Genomic DNA, 16,214 nt, shown 5'->3' with positions numbered 1-16,214 from the left:
TGTACCTGGTACTAAGCTAGGTGCTGGGATACAAAGACACAAGTGAAACAGTCCCTGCCCCCAAGGAGATTATGGACAGTCTCAAATTATTCTTTTCATGAGATCAGTCAATCCTTCTACCTATCTACAAATGTGGGTGTGTACACACATACACATGCAAACGCACATATACACATACACGTTTATATTATCTAGGATTTGTAGTAGAGAGCTCCCTATGAGGAACTTCTTTTACCAATGCAAATTGTTCCCTTCTTTGTAATTTATAGCCTTGAAGGGGCGCCTGGGGCTCTGAGAGATTAAGTGCCTACAGCAGAGATTCAAGGTCAGTGTGTATTAGAGGTGAGATTAGAACTCAGGCTTTACTCACTCCAAGGCCAGCTCTCTGCATTACACAGTGCTGCCTCATACCTGTGTAAGTGTTTTAAAAAGAAAAGCAAGCTGTACATAAGAGTAATCTGAAGTTTCATGTCCAATCCTCTTTTTCTCTTATTATGTATATGGAAATGTTCATTTTATTTGTTCTCTCTTAAATTCAGAATAAAAACTAAAAGCTTTTAAATATTAGGGAGTTCCACAAACAATACATGTATTATGCATATGTATGTCTACATGTATATATAATGTGTGCATGTTTGTGTGTATATACGTACATATATAACATATGCATGTAATGTGTATGTGTATGTATTATGTATATATATACTGTATTGTGTATATGTGTATATATATAAATCATATATATATATATATATACACAATATAAAATGCATTTTTTCTCTCAGATCTACAATTTCCTAAATATATAGAACTCCTAGTAAAGAAAATAACTCCTTTTGCCAATGTAAATTGATAGATGTTCTGCAACTTACAGGCTTAAAGAATTGCTTGAAGCACTGAGTGATTACTTGTCTGGTAATTTACCTGGGTCACACATACAGTATGTGTCAGCAGTAGGATTTAAGTCCAGGTCTTTATGACACCTAGGCCAGATGTCTATCCATTATGCCATACGGTTTTTCACATATGAAAAAATGGACAATGCTTTCAGTCATCCCAAATTATTACTATAAAAGCCTTTCTTTTTAACATATTCTCCTACCGTTGCTAAATGGCTAAAAAGTAAGGACCATGATTTCAGAAGAATCAAAATTATAAATAACCCAAATGGGAGTGGAAAGAGTATTGCAGTGATGCAAAATATTATCAATGATAGCTGGCAAATGAAAAGTAGAGTAAAAGACATCCCTAAGGATGCATATTGGCCAAAAAAGGAAGTGAGCTGGTCATGTAAAGAATGGGAGACAAGTAGATAACCCCGTAATACATTGATGATTCTAGGATAGTAAAAGAACCAAAGGACAATCTCATGCTACATTGGTTATCTTCCATAAACAGTTTATGGAAATATATTGACAAAAAAATTGTACAGGATGAGAAGTTATGGGAGACAGAGAGGGTTATGTTTTGCACTGATGGAGAATTAAAAAAAGATATTGATGGAGATCTCACGCCAATGAGATCGCTGACCCATTGAAATGTCAGAGTATCTTGACTCATCTTGACCTCGCAGTTCACAGGAACCTCTAGACTCACATACTTTCTGTTTTCCATCTGATCCAATAACTCCAGATTGGTGGGCTTTTTGGTTCCTATTTTTTCTTCCTACAACTCTTCTGTCTTCTCCTACTGCATCGGGGGTCATCATCAGTCATCTTGACCTATGTCTTGCCATTGGACTTCAGTGTCTCTGGAGGATAGAATGAGGCTGACAATTTTGCACATCTCTGCCTCACTGAAATCCAGTTCACTTGCAAGTCAAGACATTGGCCTTCTGATGTCATGGTCCTCTTCAAGAGTGAAGTACAAACAATGATGTAGACAACAATCTTCTTCCTCAGTGTCATTTTTTTTTTTAACTCTTACTGTGTTCTGTTAGAAAAAGAAGCCAGTTTTGCTTTTATGCCAGGACATGTTTCTTAACAATCAGAACTGTTCAATCACGCAATTGGACTGCCAGGAATGCCCTCCCGCCTCCACTGGAGATTTTCAATAACCACTCTGAATAAGCACTTGTCAGTACAATAGAGAGTATTCTTGTCCAGCTTCAAGTTTGGCTAGATGACTTTGGAGTTCCCTTCCAGTTTAGATTCTGTGACTATTGGCCTGTATCTAGCCTACTTTCCTTCTAATTCTTTACTTCTTATCTTCACAGATCATTGATTTGGAGGTCGAAGTGATCATAGAGATCATTATTTCAAGAGCCCCACTTTATAGTTGAGGAATGCAGAAAACCATGTCTGAAACAAGAGGAAAGAAGAGGGAATGTCTAAGTAGTACTTCAGCAAGTTGGTCAGCGAGCCGGCATTTATTATGAGCTTAACTGTGTGCCAGACACTGTGTTAAGAGCTAGGGATACAAAGAAAAGCCAAACTAAAAACCAAAAAGCTATTGTATAAATAAAGTACATAAAATTTAGTTCAAGGGCATTGTGGCATTGATTTTGTCTACGCAAGAGCCTTGTTGGCTTTTCTAAGTATTTCCTAAGTATTCTAAGTATCCTAATAATCTATCCCAGTATTTTTCCAGGAACTGACATAAAGCTAAGAAACCTAAAGTTTGTGGAATCTACCTCCTTCCCCTTTATTTATTTTTATGTATTTTCCCCCCAATTCCTCCTTCCCCTTTAAAAAAATGGGGATATATTTGCTTGTGTCCAGTTGTGAAGACCCTCTCTAATTCTTCATGATTTCTCAGAAACCATCAGTACATACCCAAGTTCTTTTCTCTAAGCCCAATAAATCGCTACTGAGTCCACTGTAAGATAGCACAGTCAGAAACAACTAACTCATCCAATGTCTTCACTATACTGTGAGAGAGTTGGAGGGGACACAAATGATAATTGATGGTGGCAAATTCCAATCATAAGTTCTTCAGTGGCCTGCTATAAGTTTAAGGCATTAGAAAGTACATTCTAGGCACAAACTTTTGTCACTCCTGTTTTTTTTTTTTCCCATGTTAGAGGCTCTCTTTCTGTATTGGCCCCTAAACTTTAAGAATTCTGAATTTACCTTATTTCTAGCACATAATGCCCAGATGGAGACTGATTTCTCTTTTTCAGTCACTTAGGCCCCTAGAGAAGAAGAATCTGGGGTTTCCCCCTCCCTGTGTAAGTGCCTTGTCTGCTTCATTTAAAATTTAGGTAAACACCTTGCCTAGTTATCTAATATCCTCCAGACTGGATTCTGTCCTTTGAGATTTGATTACTAGAGTCCAACTGCAAGCCTTTGCCCAGTCTTCATCCACACAGTCTGGGTTCCATTCATCCCAGCTCTATTATTCCTGTTTTTTTTTCATATTTCTTCTCCTCCTTTTCTAGCTGGCTGCTTTCCCCCAAAGCTCCCACTCTGCATTTAGTTATTCCAAAGCCTCCTCATTGGTTTCCATTACCCAGGTCTCTCCACTCCAATCCATCCCCCACACAGTTTCCAAAGTCTTATTACTAAAGCACAGGTCTGACTGTGTCACTCCCCTGTTCAAAAAGTTCCATTTTGCCTCTGGATAAAATGCTCACTCCCCCATGTGGCATTAAAGGCCTTCATAACCTGGTTCCAGTCTCCCTTTCCAGGCTCATTACAAATTAATCCCTTGCATTCAATCTATGCTCCAGTCAAACTAATCTGTTTACTATTCTTCCCCCTAAATCCATCTCCCATCCCCATGCCTTTGTACATGCTGTGACCCCCAAGACTAGAATGCATTCCCTTCTCACTTCCATCTCTTGCAGTCTCTATTTCTCTTGAAGCTTTTCCAGATCCTTTGCTCATGCTGCCTCCCTTTAGAGGATGTAAGCTCCCCGAGGACAGATACAGTTTTGTTTTGTCTTTCTCTCCAGGGTGTGCTACACAGTAACCACTTAATACATACTTTTTAATGAATTAAGATTTCCTTTTCAGTCTCTGAACAAGGTTCATTCAAAAGCCTCTTCCTTCTCTGAAACTCTGTTCCTACCCATTGCCAACACCATAAACCCACCTGGCCCACTAGTGCAACAGGTCAATCCAGGTTGGGGTGAGGGGATGGGGATGTTTCTGTCACACACTCTTAGCACCAAACTGATATTATAAAACAGAACACTGAAACTTATCTATAAAAAATACTGATAGGTCCCTCATGCACTTTGGAACTTAATATAAAATTGTCTCCTCTACAGAATGCTCCATCTCTCCTCTCTGATATTTTTTTTTCATTGCTTAGCCCTATATCTGTTCCTTTGACTCAACTTTTCTTTGCCACATTTTCCCCAAATCCTTTGTCTGTGCAGCAGACAGCAGAATTCCTCAAGATCTACTTTTACTAACTGAAACACATTCCTGAGCCTGATTCCAAGGACTCTGGAAATATTTTCCTCCAACTCTTTCTCCCTCCCCTCCCCCCCTTATACATGAATGTTGACCTTTTCTCCAGTAAAGATGTAGACTCCAAACTCCTACTTTCTTTCTATTAGTTCATTTCAGCATCTCAGACTCTCTTGTGAAATATTGGTCACCATCACGAGATACCCACTATACAGAGGCATCAGAGAAAGCACCACCTTACTTGCCTTCTGTATGTTTATATACCAAGGATAGAAAAGGTACCCTGAGCTGTTAAATCTCTTTCCTGAGAGGTATTAGCCCTATTCAGTAGCTTCCTCCACATATTTCACCCCTACACTGGGGCTGAAAATGGAAATGCTTCTCTCTGGGATCTCTGGCGGCAGGACCACCAGACTATTTTCCTCCTGTCAAATGATTTACATGCCGATGGGTTTGGGAGATCCTGAAGTGTCATTAGTCTCCCACCCTTCATTTCCATCACTGCTGCTAATATACTTTTTCCAGATCCCATGCCTGATTCCCCTTTACTGGACATAATTCTCTCACTCTTCATTATTACTCCCTGAACGCACACCACAAGCAATTCTGGATTCGTGCCTTCTATCCTGCAGCCATGATGTTATCATTATTATAATTCAGCTGAGTTCTCTCTTCGGGGCAGAGAGGAGTGCTAGCAATCTGTTCTTCTGGTCTGAAAGTAGAGGTGAAACCTCTCTCTTCCTCTCCCTATCCTGATGCAGCTGGACATAGGCTGAAGGGGCTGGGAATGGGGGCTTAACCCAAAACCTTCACTAGGAAAGTAAGTACGGCAAGGCTTTGACTTTGTTCACCATAAGTTTGTGTACACTCTACATGTGGACTTCATCATCATCAGTATAATTACCAAGAAACACTTCTAGGATTCCAAGCGTCTACAGCTGAGTTGGGCATGATCTTTCAGGAAATGACAGTCTACTTAAGAAGATAGAATGTATTTAAATGAATTAAATTAATTATGGGTCAGGAATTGTGCTAGGTAATAAGACATAATACAAAAATGAGATAATCTTTGCTCCGAAAGAACTTATATTCTAATGGAGGAGATTATATATAACATACATGCACACATTCATATGAGCATATATATCTGTATTATATAGATGTATATATGTTGTGTGTATATATGCATATGTATGTGATACATACATATGTATATACATATATCTGTATATATGTGTACATATGTATACATATGTGTACATGTGTGCATATCTCTATCTGTCTATCTATCTGTCTATCCACATTTAGGGATAGCCAGAGGAAAAGAGTTTTGTCTGAGAGGCCACAAGGATTTTAAGTAGTTTATCAGCACACTCTTTCTAGAAGCAATGGCAGTATAGATTTGATTACTGGTCTAACGCAGTTATAATAATTACCTTGGTTAAGCCTAGGAATGGTATAATGATCCTGCAGGCCTATGAGTTCCTTCATCTGCTGTTTTAGGAAGTTTATGTTAAATGAAAAGGTACAATCACATTGCTCTGAACCCCCAGTTAGGAAAATTCTTAATATTTTAGTCAAGGGTTTGGCTCTCTCATTTATGTCTATCTCTAATTAATTTCTTTGTGGTTAAAGCAAATTTGGGTTACCAGAAGCATTGGAGTAAAGAAGCTACTATAGATAGGCACTAGGAAGGGAAGCTGGAGGAAGAACAAAACTTTTCTTGGAACCTCCCTCATCCTTGAGGAGATGAGTACAGCTGGTGGAATCAGCCCTACTTCTACCCATTGCCCCTAGGGCTGATGGCCCTCCTTGATATCTATCTCCCTTGTCTGTCACATTTGAATCCTATCTTTGTTTCACTGATTGCCCCTGGACTGCTAGATCTTTCCTTCTGGGCTCTGGATATCCCCATCTCCTGCCTCTCTGGCTACCAGACCCTGGAAATCTCTCCTCCTATAGCTTTTTTTTTTTAATGACTGGTTCTAAACTGGTCTTCTACTTTACAGATAACTCACAAGGTGTGACTCACTTTCCTAAACCAATCTGAACACTCTTCTTTTTAATATCACTATAGTTCATCCAAAGACTTTTCAAACCATCTGAAATAGTTAACTGATTGAGATTTATTTTCGCCTGATAAATGTATCAGAGCATAGCATCTCATCATTTACTTTAAGTAGAGGTAAGATAATTAAAAATCCTCCATCCTTACATTGGTAGTAGAATTAGAGATGGAAAGCAAAAGTGGGGGAGTCTGCAGATAATTAGGTGCCCACAAAAGCCCTGGTTCCATAACGGTAGATGGGTTGTAAAGTGTGTTCTGCTAGATCACAACTATACGTAATGGGTAGATGAGTTGGTACTCATTTAGTTACTAATCAGGACAGATTCTAAATATTAGGGAATTAATTCCCACAGAGAGGTAAAGCATGATCTCTAGATGTTTTGTCTGAAGGGTACTTTTGCAAGTAGACAGTGCATGTGGTAAGATGTCAGGGTAGATGCTGGCTTTCTAGTGAGAATAAATAAATATGAGAAAATAAATAGCCAGAAGGTCTTGTGAGATAAGTACCACCTGAGAACCTAAAAGTAACATATGCCAAAATGTGTGCTTCAAGACTCTAGTATTCCACCTGATGCAAATTAGGAGGTTGAAAAGAAAAAGAACAAAAATAATGCTATCAGAATTGTTCACTTTAAAGCATCAAATATTGACTTTTATACATTTAAAAAAAAAATACTTGCTGTGTGGTAATTTTTCAATATGAAAATAGGCTTAATTTATCAACTTTGCCTCCAAATTTTCCTAAGACTCCTTGCTAAACTATTGGTTGATAATCCATAACCTCAGACATCCTAAATAGCGTTCATGGATTCCATCTATATATTTCAAACCCAAAAGTATTATCTGGACAGATTCACTTCAGAAAAGCTATTTTTTAAATTTTATTTTTAATTTATGGAATAAAACAAGCATTCCCATAACATAGTATGATTGTACATAAAGCTGCGAATCTACTATTTTTTACATGTAAGTACTTATTATTTTCTATATAAGTACTTACAATATATACCTATTGTGTGCCAAGCAACGCGCTAAGTGCTGTTGATACAATAAGAGGTGAAAGACATAGATGCTTCCTAAATTGTAAGCCTTTTCATAATCAACATCTGAAGTCATTCATATCATGAGAGCTTTTGCTAAGGCCAGAGCCACTGACAAGTCTATTAGCATGTTGATCATTCAATAGTAGTAACATTATCCTATAGTTTTGCCATAAAGATTTCTGGAGTGAAGCATTTACATTTTTGCTACAGTGTAGTGGTAAAAATATGTAAAGAAAACTAGGAAAGGGTCCAGTCTGAACTCTTTATCTAATCTACAAGCGTGAGAATGCAGAACCCAGGTGGGGTAGTCCCTCTTCTAATGTCTACACAAGTTGTCTACACAATGTAGGCACTAAATATTTACTAATAAACTGATGGAGATGCCAAAAGGTACTTCTGGAACACCCTGACGACTGTATTTATGGTGTGTGTGTGTGTGTGTGTGTGTGTGTGTGTGTGTGTGTGTTTGTAGATTTATATATGTGTGTATGCATACATATACACCATATATATGGCACATATAATGTATATGACTGTAATGGAATATTTTGCAGTAAGAAACTGAATATGAGGAACTCAGAAAGGCTTGGGAAGAGTTGTACGAACTGATGCAAAGTGAAACAAGTTGAACCAAAAGATCAACAAATAAAATGATTACAACAATGTAAATGGAAAAAAAATCCCTAAAAGGAAGTCAAATTCTGAATTTTTTTTTAATGGAAGACCTCGAAAATAGATAATGAAGCATACCTCTCTCCTCACAGCAGAGAGTTGGGGGAATTCTGTTCATATGGTCATAGTCAACGTATTGGAAATTTTTGGTTTGCTTTGCATCATAGGAAGATTCAATCTAAAGATATGATTTCCTTTTTAAATTTATTTATTCCTAGAATGAGACTATGATATGAAGGCAAAAAGCATCAGTAGAGCTTTTTTTTAAAGAAAAACAAAAAGTCATATCCATTAATATGGCACTTCCTGAGGATGTTGCCAACTGTGATCCTCACAGGTATCAGTTGCTTCAGCCCCACCAAACACAATCTGCAGAGGGTAATATCAATAATTTAGCTTTCTCTGATGCTGAAACACAAAAATCACCACAGATCAATGGCATATACCACTGTTATAATATGTGCCTCAACCTTGGAGCAGCTTGAGAACACAAATATAAACATAGGAGACAATACAAGTGTGGGGAAACTCACATACCTCAGAGGCACGACCATAGGATATATAGACACTCATAGAAGAAACGATACCCAAGTACCAACCCAACCACTGAAACTATAAAGTGAAATGGCTGGGGTGGGGGGAGAATATGGCAAAGGGCAAATGAAGGGAGAGAGGCTTTTTTTAACAGCCGCAATAGTTTATTTACAATCACATTTTAATAAGATATTTACAAATAAAAGATTTTATAAATAAATTATTAATTTTTGCTAGCATAGACCAACTAACTGGGCATAATTCTAAAATGGGTATATTTTTTAAACCCTTCTTAAAAGCTACCAGGAAGGGGTCTGATTAATTCGGTCACATTGAGCTGCAGGTGACAGATAAAGTTTCATTGTATTGCCCCTCCAAAGAGTATTTGCACATTAAACAGGGTAAGATTAAGGATTTATAACTAGAAGGGCTCTTGAAAGGGAATCTAGCCCTCTTATTTCCTAGCCTTAATCCAAAGGAATGAAGTAGTAAAGGTGGAATCTCAATCACCAACGATTGCCTAGTTGGAGAGGTTGTAGAATTTGGGGGGAAAATGATTCCAGCACCTTTCACATTGTACTAGACTCCTATATATTCTGCTTAAGTTCTACAAAAGATAATACCAAACTTCTTGGAGGAGAATAATATGACCAAAGAGTAGTTTCATCAGAAGGTCCAGGGTCATCTCCTGATCCCTTATACCTTTGTAATGTGAGCTTGGGCAACACCTTTACCTCTCTGGGCCTCAGTTTCCAATCAATAAAATGAAGGAGACAGACAAAATCATCTCCTAATATCCCACCTAATTCTCTTATGTTCCTATGGATTACCTCAGAAACCTAGACCATTTTACAAGTCAACTCACCAAGTATTGATTAAATGCTAACCATGTGTGAAGTACAGAGGCAGGTACTGAGAAGGCAATCACAAAGACAGAATCTGTCTCCACCATTTTCAGAACCCTTTGTTGTTCAGTTTTGTCTTATTCTTCATGACTCTGTGGACTGTGGTTCCACATGTCAATACCATACTGGGGTTTTCTTGACAAAGATAATGGGATAATGGATTAATCTAATGGATTAAGACAGACAGGGTTAAGTGACTTACCTGGGGTCATGCACCTAGTTAGTATTGGTTTAGATTGGAGCTTAGGTCTTTTTTGCTCTAGGCCCAGCTCTCTATTCACTGAGCCACTGAACTGCCTCCTTTCACAACCCTACCTGGGTCATTTTTCTTACATTACAAAATGCTATGTAGTATTGATTTTGCAAAACTTTGTGAAGACTAAACTTATATAAATTTATTCAGAAGTAATCTCCCAAGAATCCATTGAAATTGTTCTTAGATTCAGAATCAGGGCCAGTGTCAGAGAGATTTGGTACCATAACAACTCTGAACTTTCCATAGGGAAAAATATTTTTTTAATTGTCCAAGTGTAATAGAGTCCCCTGCCTTTTCAGATTTAATTGGGGCATATGGCTGAAATCCATCATTAGAAGGAAACAAAATGTGTATTGGGAGACAGAACACAGATAATGTATTAATCATCTCTTGGCATAGCAAGGGAGAAAGGCTAATTAAGAAGGAATTCAGTCTCTAGGAGGTCATGGCACTCCAATGTCCAGAAAGTGGTAGGAAAGAATGAAGGTAGGTGCATGACGGGATTCTCCCCTCCTTTATTTCTGAGTCAGTCAGGTATTGTAGAGGCAAAGGTATTTGAGTAACACAGCATGTTTCTCCGGAAAAAAAAAGTTATTATTGGATGACGTGTCATTTTTACTACCCAAAGATACACCCCAAATTTCAGGGCTTCAAATCCTGCCTTCAGTTAAGTGAGATCAACCTATGCACAGATTGTAAAAAGATAACATTTAATCATAGCTTTAAATAAATAAGGATGTATGGAGTCATCGACAGGGTGGAGACTTTGGATAAGTAAGAAAGTTGTGGAGTATGGTCCAAAGTACAGCCCTACATACAGGACAGCACAGCATTGTGTGGATAACAGAACTGTGATCATGGAACACTCCCCCACACATACACACTTTTTGACGATGTCACAGGAAACTGACCGCTTGCAGTTTTACCTGACTTTAAGTAGACTAAGTAGGTAGGAAGTACCTGTTTTTAAACAGAAGGTAAATACAATTTGATTACTCACTTTATAGAAGAATTTTTCACATTACCAAGGCTGGAGTTTTTTGTTTTTATTTTTTACTTTGCAAAAGTATTTATTTACTATAGAGTCTATTAAATAAGAGGCTCCAGTGGTGAATTTTAAATGTGTTTTACTGACAAAAATTCCATCCACTTGTTAGCTTTTAAGAATAGATTTATTGGGAATAGCAATGTATACACTATGTAAAAATGTACTTACAAGGCTATTTATAAACTCCAAGTCAGAGTCTGGAGTTTTATGAAAGCACAGGCAGTGGTAAGGTTAAAGGTCAAGTAAGATAGGTAGTTACTTAGAGTACAACTATTGTGGCAAAGAGATGGGGTTGGGGATGGGAAATATGCAACAGTCAGGAATTCTTTACTTGTTATGAATGCACATATTTTTAAGGCCAGAGAATTTTGTTCTCTTTTCCTGGTGATATTTACTTTCTGATGACTTGTATACTGTATACTATAAAGAGTACTTTGTATTCCTGCGTGACCTTGAGAAAGGCTTTAGCTTCCCTGGGCCTCAGTTTCCTCAACTATAAAATGAAGAAGTTGAGTTAAATGATCTCTAAGGTGCTTTCCAGCTCTAAGTGTATAATTTTATAATTCCACAGGAGAGACAACTTGGCATTGTGGATAGAGACCTGGCCTTGAAATCAGGAAGACCCAAGGTCAAGTTCCACCCCTGACCCTAGCCAAATCACTTAACTTGTTGGTGTTCTAGGCATTTCTTTAAAGACTGTATGTAAGCTGTAGAGAAGGTTACCAACCTGAACTGGTAAAAAGAGACTTCCTTATCTGGGAGTTTGCATTACCAATGAAGTCAGAGATTCAGTCCCTATCTGTGTATTACATAGGAAAATAATTTTTATGCTTTATCTACAATTTGAAAATGCCTTGCCTCCAAAATGCCTTACTCCCTTTTGTTTTATTTTTATCTATCTTTCTCAGCTATCTCTCTGAATTAAATTTCTTTAAAATATAGTTAATTCAGATGGAATTCCATTTTATCAAATACCCTAATAACATATAACTGTATGCTTTTCTTTGTTAAGAAGGAGGGCTTAATTTCAGTGGGACATGGGAAGTAGGGGTAGAAGGTGGTATTTCTAGAAATAACTGATGTGGAAAAAGCATTAATAAAACACATTACTATTACTAGTACTACTACTACTAATAACAATATTAATCAATCTGTCAATAAGCAATTACGAAGTGACTACTATGTGCCAGGCTCAGTGCTAAACTCTGGGGATACAAAGAAAGGCAAAAGACAGTCCCTGACTTGAGAAGCTCACAATCTGATGGGAGAGAGACAAGAGGCAAACAACTATGTATGAATATGTTACACATAGGATAAATAGGAAATAATCAACAAAAGGAAGGCATTAGAATTAAGAGACTGGAAATGGCTTCCTGTAGAAGGTAGCATTTTAGCTGAGACTTGGAGGAAGCCAGGAGGTGAAGAGAGGAGGCATATCATTTGAGGCCAGGGGGACAACCAGAAAAAATTGTCTGAAGCTTAGAGATGGCATCAATTCTTTAAAGAATAGTAAGAAGGTCAATAACACTGGATCAAAGAGTCCTTGGGGGAGGAAGTGTAAGTGTAAAGTGTGAGAAGCGTAAGGTGTAAGAAGGCAGAAAATACAAGGGAGGAGGAGAGGGGCTAGGTTGTGAAGGATTAGTATTGAAAGCTAAGCAGAGGATTTTGGATTTGATCCTGGAGATGATACAGAGTTGCCGGAGTTTATTGAGAGGGTGAGGAGAGTAGGGGGACTCACATGGTGGGAAAATCATTTTGGCAGCTGACTGGATGGTGGGTTGGAGTGGGGAGAAGCTTGTAGCAGACACACCTACCAACTAACTATTTCGAGTCTAGGTGTGAGGATATGAAGACCAACACTAGAGTGGTGGCATGTAAGAGGAGAGAAGGGAGTGTAAGAATAATAACGATAAACAGTTGTGTCCAGTGAGGTGGTTCTATAGAATAATAACTGACATTTATGTAATGTTTTAAGATTGATGAGTATTTTAGCTAAATATCTCACTTGAGATATAGAAGGTGAACCAAAGGCAAGTATCAGATGCTGAATTTGAAGGAGTAGTCAATCCTGGGAGGACTGAATCCTGGCAGCTAAAGTTCAGAAAGGCTGAACTCTGGCATTGAAGGCTAAGGACTACAAAACAAAACACGCAACAAACAAACAAAAACATTTTGAAAGAAAATTTTTGGTAAAAATAATTTCTTAGAAAGGATGGGATGATGATAATGAAAGATGTTGAGAGGGCTGAATTACTGCAATTCTTCTTTTTTATCCTTTTTTTGTGTGTGTTCTCTTCCAAAGAGAATAATTTTCAGAATGGGAACGATGGAATAAAAACTGTTAGTAGGGAGTGGAATCCTGAGACAAGTGAGGAGACGGTCAGGTAGCATCTAATTGCTCTCAGTGAGTTCAAGTCATCAGATCTAGAGGAATTATATCCCAGGATATTAAAAGAACTGGTACATATGATTGATGAGCTGTTGTCAATGATCTTGTAAAATCTGGATAATCAAAGAGGTACCATAAGATTGGAGAAGGTTATCCCAATTTTCATAAGAAAAAAAGTGAGGTAGTTGAGTCTACAAATTATATACCAGGAAACTTGACTTTTATTTCTATCTAAATTAGGGAACATATTGTTAAAAGGATGACTTGAGAGTGCTTAGAAAGGGAAGGATCACTAAAATTCAACATAGTTTCATCAAGATGAGGTTATGCCAGATGAACTTCATTTCCATTTCTGACAGGGTTACTAAAGAATGCTACAAAAATTATCTGTCAGTCTTAATGCTTTGCTTAGATTTCAGCAAAGTATTTGAAAAAGCATACTATGCTTAAGAATATGAAAGGTAAATGTGGCCTAGTTTAATACAGTTAGGTGGATTTAAAACTGGATCCAAAGAATGGTCATTAATAGGTCAATATCAGCTTAGAAGAAGGTCTCTGGTAGAGTGCCCAAATATCTGTAATTGGCCTTTGCTATTCAATAGTTTGATCAATGAATTGACTGAAGTCAAAGACGGAATGATTGTCAACTTTCCTGATGACAAAAAAACTTGGAGGGGTATCTAATAATTTTTGAATCTGGACTCAAAAAATGATTTGGATCCAGAAATTTGGAAAACAAATTAGAATAATGGACCTAATCAAATAGGATGAAAATTAAAAGGGATAAATATTAAGCCCTACATCGGGGTTAAAAAAATAAACTTCACAAGTACAGCAAGAAGGTACAGCTAGACTCACTAATGAATATTTATTGCATCAAGTTCCAAATCCACTTAACTGTACTAAACTAGCTTGTATTTCTCTATTATGTGCATAAACACAGCATACTTTGTCAAATACTTTCTTGAAATCTAAGTAAAGCTTCTATTCTGATGAAAAAAGGACCTGAGCATTTTGGAGATCTACCATCTCAACAGGACCAGGAGTGTAGCATGGCAACCAATAAATAGATATTAAGCAACATTAAGAGAGATACAGTTTATGAAATTAGGAAGGCAAGATTTTCACTTGTCAGAGCATATCTGAAGTATTGTTTTCAAAAGTTCTGGGAATCAAATTGTAGGGAAGATCTAGAGAAGCTTCAATGCTTAGAAAAGGATGATTAGTATGACAAGGTGGGGCAGCTAGGTGGCACAGTAGATAGAGTACTGGCTCTAGAGTTAGGAGGTCCTGAGTTCAAATGTGACTTCAGACTCTTATTAGCTATGTGACCCTGGGCAAGTCACTTAACCCTATTTGCCTCATCTTTAAAAGAGTCAGAGATGGGCATGGCAAACCACTCTAGTATTTTTGCCAAGAAAACCCCAGATGGGGTCAGGGAGAGCTGAACATGACTGAAATGACACAATAATAGCCAAAGAATGACAAGAGGTCTGGAGAACCCATCATGTAAGGATTGTTGGAAGAAACTGAGGATGTAAGAAAATTTCGGGGAAGTGTGATAACTATTTTCAAGAACTGAGAAGATTGTTATGTGACGGAGGGGTTCAGTTTATGTTGCTGGCCCCAAGAGAGAAGAAATAAGGAGCCATGGGGAGAAGTTCCTTGCAGTTAATGGGCAGTTAATTAATTTTCTGTTGTTGAGTTATAGGGAGGCAGACTTAGGAAAGTTTTCTGGCAAATAGTTTCCAAACAGCAGAATAGGCTATCTCAAGAGGCTGTCTTCAGACAGAAGCTAGACAGCTCCTTGTGGATTTTATAAAAGTGATCCTTGCTCAGGTACAGATCAAGACTATATGTTCTCTGAAGCCTTTTCTAACTCTTAGCTTCAATGATTTGTGTGGTCTCCTTGACAACAATCCTATGAGGAAAATAATCATGTTATTATCACCATTATCCCCATTTTACAGACAAGGAAACTGAGGCTTAGAGATATTGAAGGATTTACCAATGATAATACAGCTAATAAGCGTCAGAGACAGGACTTGAACTCATCTTCCTTTACTCCAAGTCTGTGTATATAGTAAATGGTGTCTTTTTTTTTTTTTTAACATTTCCATGGCTTTCTACTGTGTGAGGAAAGTTGTAAAGGAATTTACCCAAGAGGAAAATAAATGCACAAATGTAGAAACACAAAGAGTCATGTATGATGAAGTCATACAAATCTGTTATTTTCTCAATGAAACTGTTTCATTTAGTATTAGTTTAGTTTAGTATTGGTTGAGAGCAAACTGTAATAGCCTGGGTATTATATGGTTAAATTAAAATACTAATGACACATCACTAGTGAGAAACAAAGCCCCCAACTCTACAAACAGATGAGCCTTCCTCTTTTGTTCACGTTTAGTTTCAAATAGGAGTTTAGTTACTGTGTACAGCAAATAACCTTGATGCCTCTGAGCATCCTAGATTTGGTGGAAAAATAACAATAACACTGGTAGACACAAATGGACAGAGCAGCATTTCCTGATCTGAATGGTCAGCCATCCCTCATGGTCTTCCTCACTGGGAGTTCGATTATCTGAGCTCTGTGTTCTGTGGTAGGGCCACCTAAGAAGGGCCTGGAAGGAATATCATCCTGATACAAGAACCAGACAGAAAAATGATGTAAAGGGATGGAACACGTGCTGTTGTTCATTATGGTTTGTGTGTGTGTGTGTGTGTGTGTGTTTTTTAATGTGAGACTGGTTTACATAGCAGCAAATTACCATTCTGTGCAATGGTGTCATGTATATGCTATGTATGTGTTTATTATTTCCTTATAAACAACAGCTGGATAAATACTAGGAAGAGTAAGGGTCTGAGGATGGGCAGGGAACATGAAGAAGGATGAATTGGAGTGGAAATGTGATAATGGTAAACCTAAAACTTCCCTTATGAA

General features: G+C 37.7%; 1 protein-coding gene across 1 annotated transcript in view; it reads left to right on the top strand.

Annotated features, from left to right (window-relative positions):
• The window catches only part of NEDD9 (neural precursor cell expressed, developmentally down-regulated 9), a 146,370-nt gene that overhangs the window by 18,595 nt on the left and 111,561 nt on the right, over positions 1 to 16,214 (top strand). The gene's annotated exons all lie outside the window — the stretch shown is intronic.

Source organism: Notamacropus eugenii, chromosome 4, assembly GCF_028372415.1.
Source record: "Notamacropus eugenii isolate mMacEug1 chromosome 4, mMacEug1.pri_v2, whole genome shotgun sequence".
Taxonomy (NCBI): domain Eukaryota; kingdom Metazoa; phylum Chordata; class Mammalia; order Diprotodontia; family Macropodidae; genus Notamacropus; species Notamacropus eugenii.
The sequence above is the reverse complement of the archived record's forward strand: the minus strand, read 5'-3'. Positions and strand labels throughout refer to the sequence as shown.